General features: G+C 38.6%; 1 protein-coding gene across 20 annotated transcripts in view; it reads left to right on the forward strand.

The window, feature by feature from the left end:
• Positions 1–14,342, forward strand: part of PARD3 (par-3 family cell polarity regulator) — a 668,338-nt gene that overhangs the window by 631,292 nt on the left and 22,704 nt on the right. The gene's annotated exons all lie outside the window — the stretch shown is intronic.

The following is a 14,342-nucleotide window of genomic DNA, read 5'->3' on the forward strand; positions in this document are numbered from 1 at the left end:
GAAAAAAATCAAAATTTCATTCTGGGAGGTCCAGCATATAACTAATATGTTTTCTAGAAAGAGAAAAGAGGTATAATGATGGAGATATTATTAGAAAAATAACAGAATAAAGTTTTCCAGAACTGAAGAACTTAAGATTCTAAGTTGAAGAACTAACTAGTGCCCTGAAAAATCCATTTTAAAAGGAAGCAGCATTGTGAAGTTTCAGAATAACAGAAATAAAGAGATGATCCTTTTAACACATATGCAATGAAGAGCTGGGAATCAGAATGTTAGATTTCTCAACAGCAATGTTGGAACCTAGAAGGACCATCAAGCCACACCTTCAAACATTGAAGGGTAATGTTTCCAAACTGCAATTCTATATCTAACCAAACTGTCAATAAGTGGTGATAGTTGAAGCATGTAAAAATACATGTTTTTGGTTTTTGTTTGTTTGTTTTGTTTTTTGTTTCCAATACATCTTCTTTTAGAGAGCTACAGAATGTATCCTCTAACAAATCCGAGGATGATGATGAAGGGAGGTGCCAGAACTTCCACTGTGTAGAAAACTAGAGAGCCAGTGCAGATTGGAGCATGGAAGGAACACTTGAGTTGAAGGGCTCCAGGAAAAAAATTGAAATGGATAAACTATGACAGGTTTGATTATGTGGAAATTTGTATTAAGAGGCTATAAAGAGGGAGAGGATATTAGCAAACGACATATCTAATAAAAGACTTTCATCCCAAATATACGAAGAGCTCTTAAAACTCAACAATAAGAAAACCAACAACCCAATTTTACAAATGGACCAAAGCCTTTAAGAGTTACCTCACCAGTAAAGGTACACAGATGGCAGGTAAGCGTGTGAAAAGATGCTTCACATCACGTGTCATCAGGGAAACGCAAACTAAAACACCCGTGTGATACTACTACATACCTAGGAGGATGACCAAAATCTGACAACATCAAATGCTGGTGAGGATGTGCAGCAACAGGAACTCAATCATTGCTGGTGGGAATGCAAAAATGAAGACAGAAGTTTGTAAATTTCTTACAAAACTAAACACAACTTACAAATCTAGCGCTTGTGCTCCTTTGTATTTACCCCAAAGAGCTAAAAATTTATGTCAGCACAAAACCCTGCATACAAATGCTTATAGCAGTTTTATTCATAACTACCCAAATTTGGAAGCAATCAAGATGTCCTTCAGTAGGTGAATGGATATAAACTGTGTTATATCCACACAATGGAATAGTATTTAGAGCTAAAAATAAATGAGTCGTCAAACCATGAAAAGACAGGAGGAAACTTAAATACATATTACTAAATGAAAGAAACCAACCTGGAAAGGTTTCTACTATGTGATTCCTATTATGTGACATTCTAGAAAAGGCAAAACTATGGAGACAGTAAAAAGATCAGTAGTTTCCAGGCCAGGCGGGAGAGGAAGGGATGAATAGGCAGAGCACAGAGGATTTTAGGATGGAGAAAATACTCTGTATGTTACTATAATGATAAATAGATGTGATTATACATTTGTCCAAACCCATAGAATACACAGCAACAAGATCAGACCCTAATGTAACTATGGACTTTGAGAAATAATGTTGTATCAATGTAGGTTCATGAGTTGTAACCAGTGTACCACATTAGTGGGGATGTTCACCATGGGGGAGGCTACACACGTGTGGGGGCAGGTCGTCTCTGGGAAATCTCTATACCTTCCTCTCAATTTTGCTGTGAACTTAAAACTGCTTGACTATCAAGGGTGGAAAAAAAATAGGCTCTAAGAAAATGAAGCAAAAGAAAAACCAAGAATGTCATAGAAGAAAGGAAATATAATCATAGTGCTCCATTTGAATTAGTAATGAACAATATTTATATAAATAGTGTTAATACAAAAAATTTATTTAAAAGCTGTGCTATTACTCAGGAGGATGTGGGAGATAACATTGGAATTGCAGTGTGCAAGCAAGCAAATGCTTTCTCTACCTTCATAGGAAGTCAACAGATAATGTTTAAAATTGTTCAGAAATATGTAGTGAATATCCATCAACTGATGAATGAATACACACACACACACACACACACACACACACACACACACAATGGAATATTGCTCAGTGATCAAAAAGAAAAATGAAATCTTGCCATTTGCAACAAAGTGGATGGAACTAGAGAGTATTATGCTAAACAAAATAAGCCAGCCAGAGAAAGACAAATATATGATTTCACTCATATGTAAAATTTAAGAAACACAACAGATGAACATAGGGGATGGGAAAAAAATAAGATTAAAAAAAAGAGGGGGGGAGGCAAACCATCAGAGACTCTTAAATACAGAGAACAAACTGAGGGTGCTGGAGGGGTGTTGGGTGGGAGGATGGGCTAAATGGGTGATGCGCATTAAGGAGGGCACTTGTTGGGATGAACACTGGATGTTATATGTGAGTGATGAATCACTAAATGCAATTCCTGAAACTATTATTAAATATATGGTAAACCACTTGAATTTAAATTAAAAAAAACAGCAGCACACCTGGGTGGCTCAGTTGTGCTGAGTAAGTGTCCGACTCTTGATTGTGGCTCCAGTCCTGATCTCACAGGTTGTGGGTTCAAGCCCCACATTGGGCTCTGTGCTGGCAGCATGGAGCCTGCTTGGGATTCTCTGTCTCTCCCTCTCTCTTCCCCACTCCTCCTCACTCTCTCTCTCTCTCTCTCTCTCTCACTCTCTCTCTCAAAATAAATAAACATTTAAATTTAAAAAAAGAAATATGTAGTGAAATACCAGAGGTATTTAGTTAGATATGAGAGTTTGTTAAATCCCTAGCTTTTGTTTTGTGTAATAAAACTTTTTGTGTAATTTACTTTTAATAATATTGAGTACAGTATTAAAAATCACTAACTGTATGGAAGAAAGTGATCCATGCAAGAATCATCAGCAAACTGTATCACAAACCAGGAATTATGATTGATCTGGGCTGAGTATCTTAGGTTGAATTAAAAAGGATTATTGTAGAAAAACAGTGAAAAGCTTTAAAAGTGTTTATCTTGGGACTGGGTAGACAGAGGGACAAGAGGTGAGGAAGCAGAAGAATCTTTTAAGACTTCTAGTGTTTAAAAACATCAACTATGTATATGCAAGTTTTACTTTGAAAAAGTGTAATTTACAAAACAATGATGTAAGCAATTTTCGGAATTTGTCAATAATTCCAAATCAACATGGTCACACTTTTTGTGTTTCTCATTACAGTTTAACTAAACATGAAATGGGAAGTGAAACTGATTGATGTTTCCATCTCATTTATTTCCTTTATCCAGGTAAATTATTTGTAAGTTGGGACATGGCCAAATCGTGAATTTAATAAAAACCTAGAAAATTATTAGCTAATTAATTATGATGTTAATTAAGAACATAAATAGATGTAAAAAAAAAACTATCAGTCAGTAGAAGTATTCCAATGATCTTTAAAAATGTTTTAAAATCAATGATATGTATAAACTCTTCATTTGGGCACATTCAATGTCTGTTTTTTTAGAAAACCAGTAAGTGTATGTTTCTGCTTTTATTCTAGTTTTCAAAAACCTTTCAGAGTTAGCCAGTCACAAAATCACAGGCACTATATCTCCTATTACATTATTTTCCACTTTAAATCATTTCAGGAAAGCCATATAGAATTTATCCATAATTTAGAATTGACTTGAGCATTAAGCACTGTATTGCATTGGAATTTTTATCTTCAAAAAAAAAAAAAACATAGCTTAGTTTTGTATAGTATTTTGCAATTATGCTGTCATTAAAGACAGAGAATGCAAAAACCAAAAGAATGTTATCCTTGAATTCTATGTAATCATTTCATGATTAAAGAATTAAAATAATGGTTCTATAATTAGTTTCTATGCTTGTATGATAAAACCTCTCTAATATGAAAAGGAACATGATAATCGTTTTATTTTGTCATCAAAACCCATCAGGTTTTGTAATTGAATTTCCATTGCTGTTTTATTTCAAATTTTCATAATGTACTCCTGATTTTCATTCTTCTTTTCATTCTCCAGAATTTTCACTTATAATGTTGAATTCCTTTGCTCTTTATTCAGACACACAAATGTATATTTTCGTTAGAAGCACAGGCTTCAGCTGTGGGTCACAACTGGCTAACCTTTATATCCCCAGTGGTTTTATTGAAAGAATAGCATAATCCATAAACTTCCTTCAACTCTCTAACCTATTAGAATACCTTATATATGTCCTTGCCGTTTATTAGACAGTTTCTGAAAATCACACGATCTACGAAAAGTAAGTACACTTGGGGCATTAGCCCCAAATTACAACAGCGTCTTGCATTGTGCAGAGAAATGACATATGTGTTTTCTTATAGGCAATAACATTTTATTTTCAAGAATGTGTTTAAATTCATGAGTTTACCTGGAAAACATTTATTCCTTTCAAGGCACGTAGAGTAGCTTACTAGGGAGTGAGGAAGACTCACTGCTCTCCACTGCCCTTGCCCACTCTCCTCTAGGGGCCTCGGGAGGTTTAGTCTGGCTTCTCCAACCATCTCTGGGGTATTAGGCTCTAACGTTTGGGCTCATGATATTCAAAGTTCATTTGTTGGGAAGTTTTATGAGAATGTGATTTCTGAAACGAAAACTTTGATAATTAGTTTTTCTTTGGTAGTCTTTTAAAGCCTGTGAAATAGTATTACTTTGTGCCAAGTTTTAAGCAAATGCCTCACTGAAGGTGTGACTGCAATAGATTTTGCAATCTTTTGGGGTAGAAAACAGCTTGGATTATTTCTGTGAAATTTACTAGTCAGGAAACATGACCTCGGGCTCACAATAGAATGTCTTTTTCTGTGTATTTATTGTTGGGTCCTGAAATTATGTATGTCTCTGCACGTGTGTGTTCTTTGTAGCTGGAGGAACTCCCCTCGAAAGAGTAAAGCTAAATTTTTCTCACTCCTGCCTGAGACCAGTGACAGGCTAATAAGGAAGAGTGATGATAGTAATAAAATGGGGCGAGGGGTACATTCCTGAGATTTTGCTGCTTATAAAATGATAGCCCTGTTACCAAATGACCACACTGGGACCCAGGGTGAGATCCAGGCTTGAGTCTTTCTGATGCAGAGAGGTGACCCTCTGTGTGACTCATCACATCAGAAGCAAATGCTGTCTTAACAGCTTTGGTGACTACCTTTTTAACCCAGAGAACATAGCTGTATGTTTTTAATTTGTTATGATTTATTATACTGAAATTGGTGTGAAATGGACAACAAATCATGGGTGTCAAAATCTGAAAATGAATTTTATCAGCTGAGGAAAGTGAGTGCCTTTGGGATTTGCATAAGTTTCTTATAATTCTTTCCATATTACAGATGATGAGCAAAACTGTGAAAATAAACTGAAAATGACATGATATTTCCTAAGTAGCTAATTTCACATGTACATATAGACACATATAAATATAGCCAGTTAGCCTCACTTTAGACTTTCTCTATAATTCATAGTGATTTGTACATACCTGCAGCGACATTTATCTAAAAACCTCAAAGTAAATATTAAGATCATCGTCACATCTCACAAATGTCTGAGATTATCTATAGAAAACTGCAAACATTATAACAAAGTGTTTACCAACTTTATTTCTTCACTGTTCAAACCCAGAAGAGAATTTATACCTATGTGCCAGTATAAAATTGCTAAGATTGAATAAACCTCTATCCCAAAATTTCAGATGTTATAAATACCCATCAGCATTGAAAAAAAAATCTCCCCTTGTTAGAAACTAACTTTGCATGCATAATTAATTGGGGCACCATATTCCTGCTTCACAACCAGAAGAGAAATTGAATTCAGGTGTTTGGTGAACATATGGGGGATTTACTGTGAATTTATGACCTGTGGTTTGAGTGTAAAACCCCAAGATACTTGCTGATAAAACTTAATGAAGCTTGTGCAGAGGAGCTATTTTTATTTGTAGTTTAGTAATTGATACATTTCTTGGTTTAACCCTCCCAGCCTTTCCCCCATTTCTCATAAATCTTCCAGTCTGAGAGAGAGAGCCAGAGTAGAAAGCCCTAGTCTTCTTAGCCAGAAGACTAATGCTTACCTAATATGAAAATTCAGCTATGCTTTTTCACAGTATTTCGGTCTGCTCCTTCCTCCCATCCCTTTTAATCTATCAATTTGTGCTTTTTCACCTGCACAAGTAACAGGAGGCAAACCCAAGTGCTGTGGGAGGAAGCACTCTAGGTTCCTCCTAGAAAAGCAAAAGCCTTCACGGAGGGGTGACACCACTTTACTCCATCTTAAGAAAACAAAGATGGAGGTGCAATGTAGCTCATCATTAAAACTCAGTCAACAAAGCCATTGCCATTGGAAGGTTTTTACCCCAGGAATAAATACACCTTCAGGAACAGGATCCAGCCACACACTCCCTGGCAGTATCACTCTGCTTCTCTGTACCTAGGGTTTTACGAAGAATGCTCCTGATTTGAGTGCCAAGAAAGAAAACACATGACAAGTTTTCCATTTTAACATACGGGGTGTAATGGGTTTAATGAGAAACCTGTGTTTGCTCACTAATTTACAGCAATTAAGAACTCAGTTCTGACATCTGTAGATTATAACTATTTGTCTGGCGATTACAAGATCAGGAATAGTTTATGGAATTGCTAATCAGTAGAGAGAAATCACTAAGGGAGAAGAATGTGGTGTACCTGTAGTCTCTAAATGACACCAGCCCCTAGTAGTCGTGCTACCATCCCTTTCTCGTTCAGTGACATTTCTCCCCCCAACACTGTTCAGGAACTTGTTTGTATCCACTTTATCATGCTGACAATCTGTCTGTTTTGAAAGGATTACAACTCTGTACATCCGAGCATGACATCACAGTAAGACATTGCTTAATGATCTGAGACGCTTGTGGTCATTGCTGGCTGCCTGTTTCTAAAACTATGTGACAGTTCTGCCCTACATATGTTTTCTCCAGTGTCACTTTTTGCCTTCTCCAGCCCTGGTGTCTGTTTCAAGTGACATCCATGAAATAGCTGAATTGTAGACTTGCTGTTGATATGAATAAAGGGATGAAAAGTCTGCCCTTTTCTAGGGATGCAAGGAGAATAAGGAATTGGACAAAGAAGGGAAAGGTGCTTTAATTTTTCTCTAGTGAAAATATTTTGAAAAGTAATGCTAAACTTGAAGGGTTGTTTATACAATGTAGTAGATCTTTAGTCTTTTTGTTTGTGGACCTACCAAGGAAATCAAAAAAGAGATACATTTCCCTGAAATAAGTGGACCAAAACATAGGGACATCCTGTGAAGGTTGAGTTATCTAAAGACATCATCAAAGGCTCAGAAGAGCCAGAGTTCAGGAAAACATGGTCTCTACTTGTAATAAGCGGTGTCCTGGAAGCTTTAACTTACTATCTTCTCCTTCCTAAGTGTGCTGGGATGCAGACCATACTGATGTTTCAGACGTCTTGATTGCAAAATCCCAGAGTCTGGGAGACGGTAGGACATTGAAGCGCTAGCAGGTGGAGAAGAAATAGTTCCTTAAGCAGCAAAGCTCTAGGGTCCCCCTCTGGTGTACGCATGTGACGCCTGAGGGAGTGCTGGAAATACCTCAACGGGAATAAGCTGCGAGTGTGGAGTTGCATGATATCCAGGATCTCAGAATTTGGAAATTAACTCTTTATTTTTTTTAATTGGGAAAAGAATAATGTCCTTCTGCATTTCTGGTAATTGGATGCCAAGTGCAGGTGTGAAATTCAGTAGCATTTGGGATAGAATTTTGTACTTAGGCCAAAAAGTAAATTGCTATGGCTGAGGGGTATGTAGCAAAAATGAAAAGGCCGAGGATATAAGCTGATATGGTTAACAAAATCTTTACTGTGTGTGCCTGTTCTTTAGTTAATGGGGGATATGAGGGACATGTGCTAAGTCCTGAATTCTGGGTAGACTAAGTAAAGCCAGTTTTGAACCAGGAATATCTCCTCATAAGTCGTGTCAGATCCTGGCAGGTCACCAATCTCTACCAGGAAGAGAAACAAGGAGTGAGCCCTTGAGTTCAGTTTTACCGAATGACCTGGTTGGCAGGTCTATTTTCACCAGACCCTAAGAAAACACCCACATTGCTTTGGGTTTCATGAGGACTAATTTTTGGAGATCACAGAGCCAGAACGGGCATTTTGAGTGAAGTGATGGGGAGAATGACCTAAGGAGTCACTCTAAGCAATTGGGTAGATTTCTATTGGAGCATTCTTGGCTATATACTGGTGCTCAGTGCAAAGCACATTTGATTGGTTTCATGTGTTAAGATCTGGCAGTAACCATCTTTCAGGGACATCTTCTGCAATAGTATTTACTTTCTGCAATTTTTCTCAGAGGCTAGAACTTTGGAGTGACTAACCATATAAGTGGTAGTGGTAAAACTCATTCATAAAATACGATTCCTCTCTTATATTCTGCTCTTCTAACCAACATGTTTTTGCAACAGTGGGTAGGGCATAGGTCTTTGTGCTTTCTAGGCTACTTTATTTCATTTAATAAGTATGTACAACCTCCCTCCCCCAACATTGTCTAAGGTGATGTGATAGTGGTGGGGGGGGGGGGTGTGTGTGCATGTGCGTGTTTAAGGGAAGGAGGCTTAGAGTTATCTTTCTGTTGTCTTTTGTTGCAGTGGAACACAAGAAAGCAGATCCACTGTGCAATCACATTTCAAACCCCCATTTGCATCACATCCGCTAACATCCTGTGGGCCAAATCAAGACACATGGCCAAGGCCAACATCAATGGGTATTAGTTCAATTGATGCATAACAAGTTAACACAGGCTTAACAGCTTATTATATCAGATCCTATGGATCAGTTTCTATGATCCAGCAATGGCTCAGCTGAATCCTGTGCTCAGGGTCTCATCCAGGTGCAATCAAAGGGTGAGCCAGGCTGGGTTCTCACTGGAGGGCTCCACTAGGGAAGCATTTGCTTCCCTGCTCCTGGAGTTGTTGACAGTAGTCTGTTCTTTACAGCTGTAGGATTCAGGGCGGCTCTCTTCTTCAAAGCCAGAAAAGAGATAAGGACTTGCAAGATGGACACTGCATTCTTATATAATCACACAAATGTAATCATATCCATTCCTTGACCTTTGCCACAGTTCACTGGATAGAAGCAAGTCACAGGCCCTGCCCACACTCAGTGGTGGGGGCCAGGTATGGGGCAGGGAGGGCGTTGGACAAAGATGCAAATACCTGGAGGCGGAGATCATGGGGCCACTTTGAAGTCTGTCCATTACAAATATTTGCAGATCTGTTTACCCTGCCGCAGGGACGTGACATACAGAATATATATGTGTTAAATGATTGTGATGAAGGCATGAGCTTAAGAAAGAGAAACACATGTGGAGGTAAGTTATAAACACTCTGAAACAGTGTTTGCTGGAAGAATCAGAAGATGGAAAGGAAACGAGAGGATATTACAGGAAGAAAGATATGAGTAAATTTACCTTCCTCTCTTTTCTTATACTAGAGATCTTAATCATTTCTCCCTTCTGGGCACCATGGAAAGCCTGGCTCAGTTCGTTCTCTCCCTTCTGTCTACCTTCTCCCTTCCCTTTCATGTTTTTCTTCTTCGTGCAGAAAAGATAGTGTGTACCAAGATGGTACCTTCTGGTTATCCCTACTATTGAATTCTGGCTCTTCAAGCTATGGCCTCTGTTCCAGTTTTCCAGATTCCTTTTGCATAATTAAAAATGCAAATGTTAAGGTATTTTTAGTCCATAAAGAATTAATCAGTCACATCACAAACTCCTCTCTCTCAGCATATGCTCCTCTGGAAAGATAGGTCAGAATTCAAGCCTGTAGGGCAATATACCCAGGCTTAGATCAGAAGGAGCAAACAATTTAGGAGAGGCAGGACTATATGGACAATGCTGAGTTGTCTTTTTTAAAAAATAGTTGTTTCTTGGGCCTGTTACTAGGGGATCACTGACCTTATCTTGGTGCAGTGGAAGTAAATAGCCTAGAAAAGCAACATATAAAACAGGCAACATCTACAGAATACAAAATAGAGGTTGCAAGTTAGCTGGCCACAGACCTGTTTGGTATTTGGTTTTTGTTTTGTCTCGCATAGGACCAAAAAAATAAAGTAAGCCAACATTAAAAATTTGGGCAGCAGGGGAGAAAACTATAGTTCTGACTTCTCTTTAAAAAAAAAAAAAAAAATTAGAAGGCAACACCAGGCTCACATCCCTTCAGGACAGCAATCTACTGGGACCGAGTAAGGGTCTCCCTTTCTAGACCTAGCATATTACTCCCATTTGTTATAGAATGTACATGGGTACTGCCACAGCCATCAAGTTTCGTTCACTCTTTAGTTAACTGCCCCATAGGCATTGGAATTTGTCCCAGCCATGAAGTTTGCAGGCTGAATTGTTTTCAAAGTACTGTCCATATACCACCTGCAGTGCTTTTAAAAATATACTGATGCCCAGGACCTGCACAAGACTGCCTGAATCAGAATCTCTCTAGGTGAGTCTCAGTCGATCAGCAGGTTTAAACAAGCACTCTGGATGAGTCTCATACACATACTATGTATACACGAGCATGACTGTTGACGTTTCTCTTCTCATTCACTGTACCTAAGGAGATGGTTGGATAGCATGTCCTGTGGAGCACAGGTGCAGGACAGGATTTGGCCCTTACCTGCAAATAGGATCCTTGCTGCAGTTAGCATGAATTGGTATGCTCAGCTACTTTTGCAAAGCACATTGCAGTGGTCCATTCTGAAGGCTGCAGAGCCTAGTCCTCTGTGTGATCTACCTCTACCAGGAGAGGGTACAATCACCATGGTAATTATGGATGAGAAAGATTTGAGTTCCATATCATTCAGGGCTGCACTGCGCATGCCGGATTAGGAATCTCTGTAGTGTGTGAGCCAGTGCTGTCAGAAAGACTCCCAGATATCACTGAACCAAAACAAACCCTCTGCACTTAGTGTAAAATTTATATATAAACACACACACACACACACACACACACACACACACACAAAAGTATAAAAGAAAATTCCAGCGGGACTAAAACTAAAAAAACAATGTGCAAGGGAAGGCTGAATTAGTGTTAGACTTCAATTGTCTTATGTCTGTCTGTGTGGATTCTTTATAAAAAATAAAGCATCTCTATAATTCCTCTCTTCATCCCTCCTTTCTGTAGAAATTATGACTTAGTGGCTTGTCATTAAGTTGAATTGTCTCTCTCACTCATCTGATCGATTCATGGTATCTCTATTATACTCATCACGCACACAAAAATAATGACCAACTGGAAGTTGGCAACGAACCTAAATATAAGTTGATTGGGATGTGTAGGGATTAGCCACTAATGCTAATGAATATTTAAAATTTCCTTTGGCTGTCTTGGCAGAAGAGCTAACCAAGAACTTTAGAAGTCCGAATGTGAATTATTGGCCTGTTGTAGACTGGCCTGAGAAACAGAGTGAGCAGTTGCAATGGTTTCATTCTTGAAGCCAGGATTTCACCTTCAGGCTGCCAACTGGTGTCCCCCAAGGATGCTTGATGGTCTCCCAGTCTTTGGAAGTCATCATCAATCATGAAAAACATTGCAGCCTGTTTTTCAATTTCAGCCCTTAGAGTGGCTTTGCTAGTCTTAGGCAAGTTGGTTGCCATTCTCTAGAGCAGAGGAAGAAAGGAAGCAAAAGAAAAAAGAGTGAAGCAGTGTATCACCAGCTGCTGAGATTTGAAATAAGGGCAAAAGTGACTTCCAGAACTTGGCTTATACTGTGAAAAACATCAAGGTCACCAGAATTTAGAATTAAGGACACTGGGTCAACTTCCCTTGTTGGGAGATTTGCACTTTCAATTAACTATAAATAGTAGGACATCAATTTTCATCAATGGCTTGGACTTCATGAACTTAATAATTATAGGGTTAAAATTCGCAATGGTACATGAAAATAATAGGAAATATTTCTAGTTAGACCTATAAAATACTTCTTCAGTCAAGCCTCCTATAATCCTTCTATTAGAAGCTATGAAGAAGTATTCCAGGAACAAAAAGACACAGTTGGAGAAATGGCAATGAGGTTAATGAATGCTCACTTTCCTGTCTTATGAACTGTCTTCATGCCTATACTACCACTGTTTCACATGGAGAGCAAGGAGTTCCAGAGATTGGGTGTTAACATTGAGAAGCCTTTATTGAAAATCATTGTGTTCAAAACTATAAGCTGCCATATATGTTTTTTAAAAGCCAATTAACAACCTTGGGGCGCCTGAGTGGCTCAGTTGGTTAAGCGTCCAACTTCAGCTCAGGTCATGATCTCACGGTCTGTGAGTTTGAGCCCCGCATCGGGATCTGTGCTGACGGCTCAAAGCCTGGAGCCTGCTTCAGATTCTGTGTCTCCCTCTCTCTCTGTTCCTCCCCCACTCATGCTCTGTTTCTCTCTGTCTCAAAAATAAATAAACAAAAAATTTTAAAAAGTAAAAGCCAGTAACAACCTGCTTAAGAGTATGGAGGGGCACTTTTAAGCTGTATACAAATGTAGACTGAAGCATCATGCCAAGTAGCACATTTTATAGGCCCATTAACCTTTAATGTTCTTAGGGCAATCAGTTCAAAATATTTGTCGGAAGAACAAAGGGAAGGCAAGCTTTTATTGACTGGGAAAATAATCAAATTGAAAGTATTGACAGGATGTTCCAGAAGCTCTAATGAAATTAATAGAAACATAAAGGTGATAGGGATCTACCCCCTGGTTTAAATGATTATCCCATATTCTTGGAAGACATTAATATTGTGGTTCTATATGCAAATATTTTCAATTTGCGATTTTTAAGTCTTTGGAATTCTTCAAAAGGCATAGAATTATGTCAAGACATATACGAATTTCAGATTTTTTTTTTAACGTTTATTTATTTTTGAGACAGAGAGAGACAGAGCATGAACAGGGGAGGGGCAGAGAGAGAGGGAGACACAGAATCTGAAACAGGCTCCAGGCTCTGAGCTGTCAGCACAGAGCCCGACGCAGAACTCGAACTCATGGACCGCAAGATCATGACCTGAGCCGAAGTCGGCCGCTTAACCGACTGAGCCACCCAGGCGCCCCTGAATTTGAGATTTTTATATACTCTACTATGACAGACTTTCTCTTTACAAGCTACATCTCTCAAATTACATTACCCAGGAGAGTGGGCAGCCAGAAAAATTCAGACTCACACCAAATAACCAGGGCAACATGTTTTCAATGAAGAGACTTGGTCTTCTAATAGTTTACAGCTCCCCATTCTGCTAGCAGTTTGGAGGGTATATATGATAAATCTAAGGCTTGATTCTTGTCCTCAAGGAGTCTGATGTTTTCTTGGGGAGACAGCATGTGCCTAATACGCTTGAATAAATCCCCTGGTAGGATGCGCCTTAGTCCTCAGGGAGTAACATAGACCAAAAGTGCCATGAGATTTAAGATTGATTCTGGCCATCTCTACAACTCTTGCAAAATACTGTGTTTAAAATCTGTATGATTTTATAAAGCAGGGGCTTTGGAGTCTGATATATGTTTTACTAAGTGATACAACATGGCATAGTGAAATGAGGGCTGGACTGGACACCAGAATAATCTGGATTCCAGCCTCGCCTCCCCATTGGTCAGCTGAGAGACTTCAAACAAGTCACTTATTTTCTTTGGATGTCAGTTTCTACATGTGTATGTGCGCGCACGTGTCTGTGGAAGAGAGAGAAATACTACCATCTGTACCTATCTTACAAGCTTTTGGTGAGGATAAAACAAATTAACACTATAAAAAAAAAAAAGAAGAAGAAGAAGAAGAAGGCAGGGGCACCTGGGTGGCTCAGTCGGTTAAGCATCTGACTCTTGATATCAGCTCAGTTCTTGGTCTCAGGGTCATGAGTTCAAGCCTGGCATTGGGCTCCATGCTGGGGGCAGAGCCTACTTTAAAAAAAAAAAAAAAAGGCAACATTACTATTAAATAACTGATGAAATCCAACTACCATCCAAAGTTATTTTTAAAATGTTTTTCATTTATGCTGTAAGAAACTGCATTTTGTGTATAAACCTTTGATAACTCCTAAATAGGAACTTTGTATCATGGCATTATGAAAACAATACTGCACATTTGTAAGGCTACAGTGTATGCTGTCACCTTACTTGATTGTTGCAAGTATGATATTCAGAGAAAAAGTGATTATTATGTCCACTTCATATGTATGAAAAAATCCCACAACTCAAATTAAGTGCCTTCGTCTAAGAAGGTGGAGGAAGCTAGGACAGGACCCTGGTATTTCTGATTTGTAATGCAATGTCCTTTCCAAAAAAATTTGGCTGC

This window comes from Neofelis nebulosa, chromosome 8, assembly GCF_028018385.1.
Source record: "Neofelis nebulosa isolate mNeoNeb1 chromosome 8, mNeoNeb1.pri, whole genome shotgun sequence".
Classification (NCBI taxonomy): domain Eukaryota; kingdom Metazoa; phylum Chordata; class Mammalia; order Carnivora; family Felidae; genus Neofelis; species Neofelis nebulosa.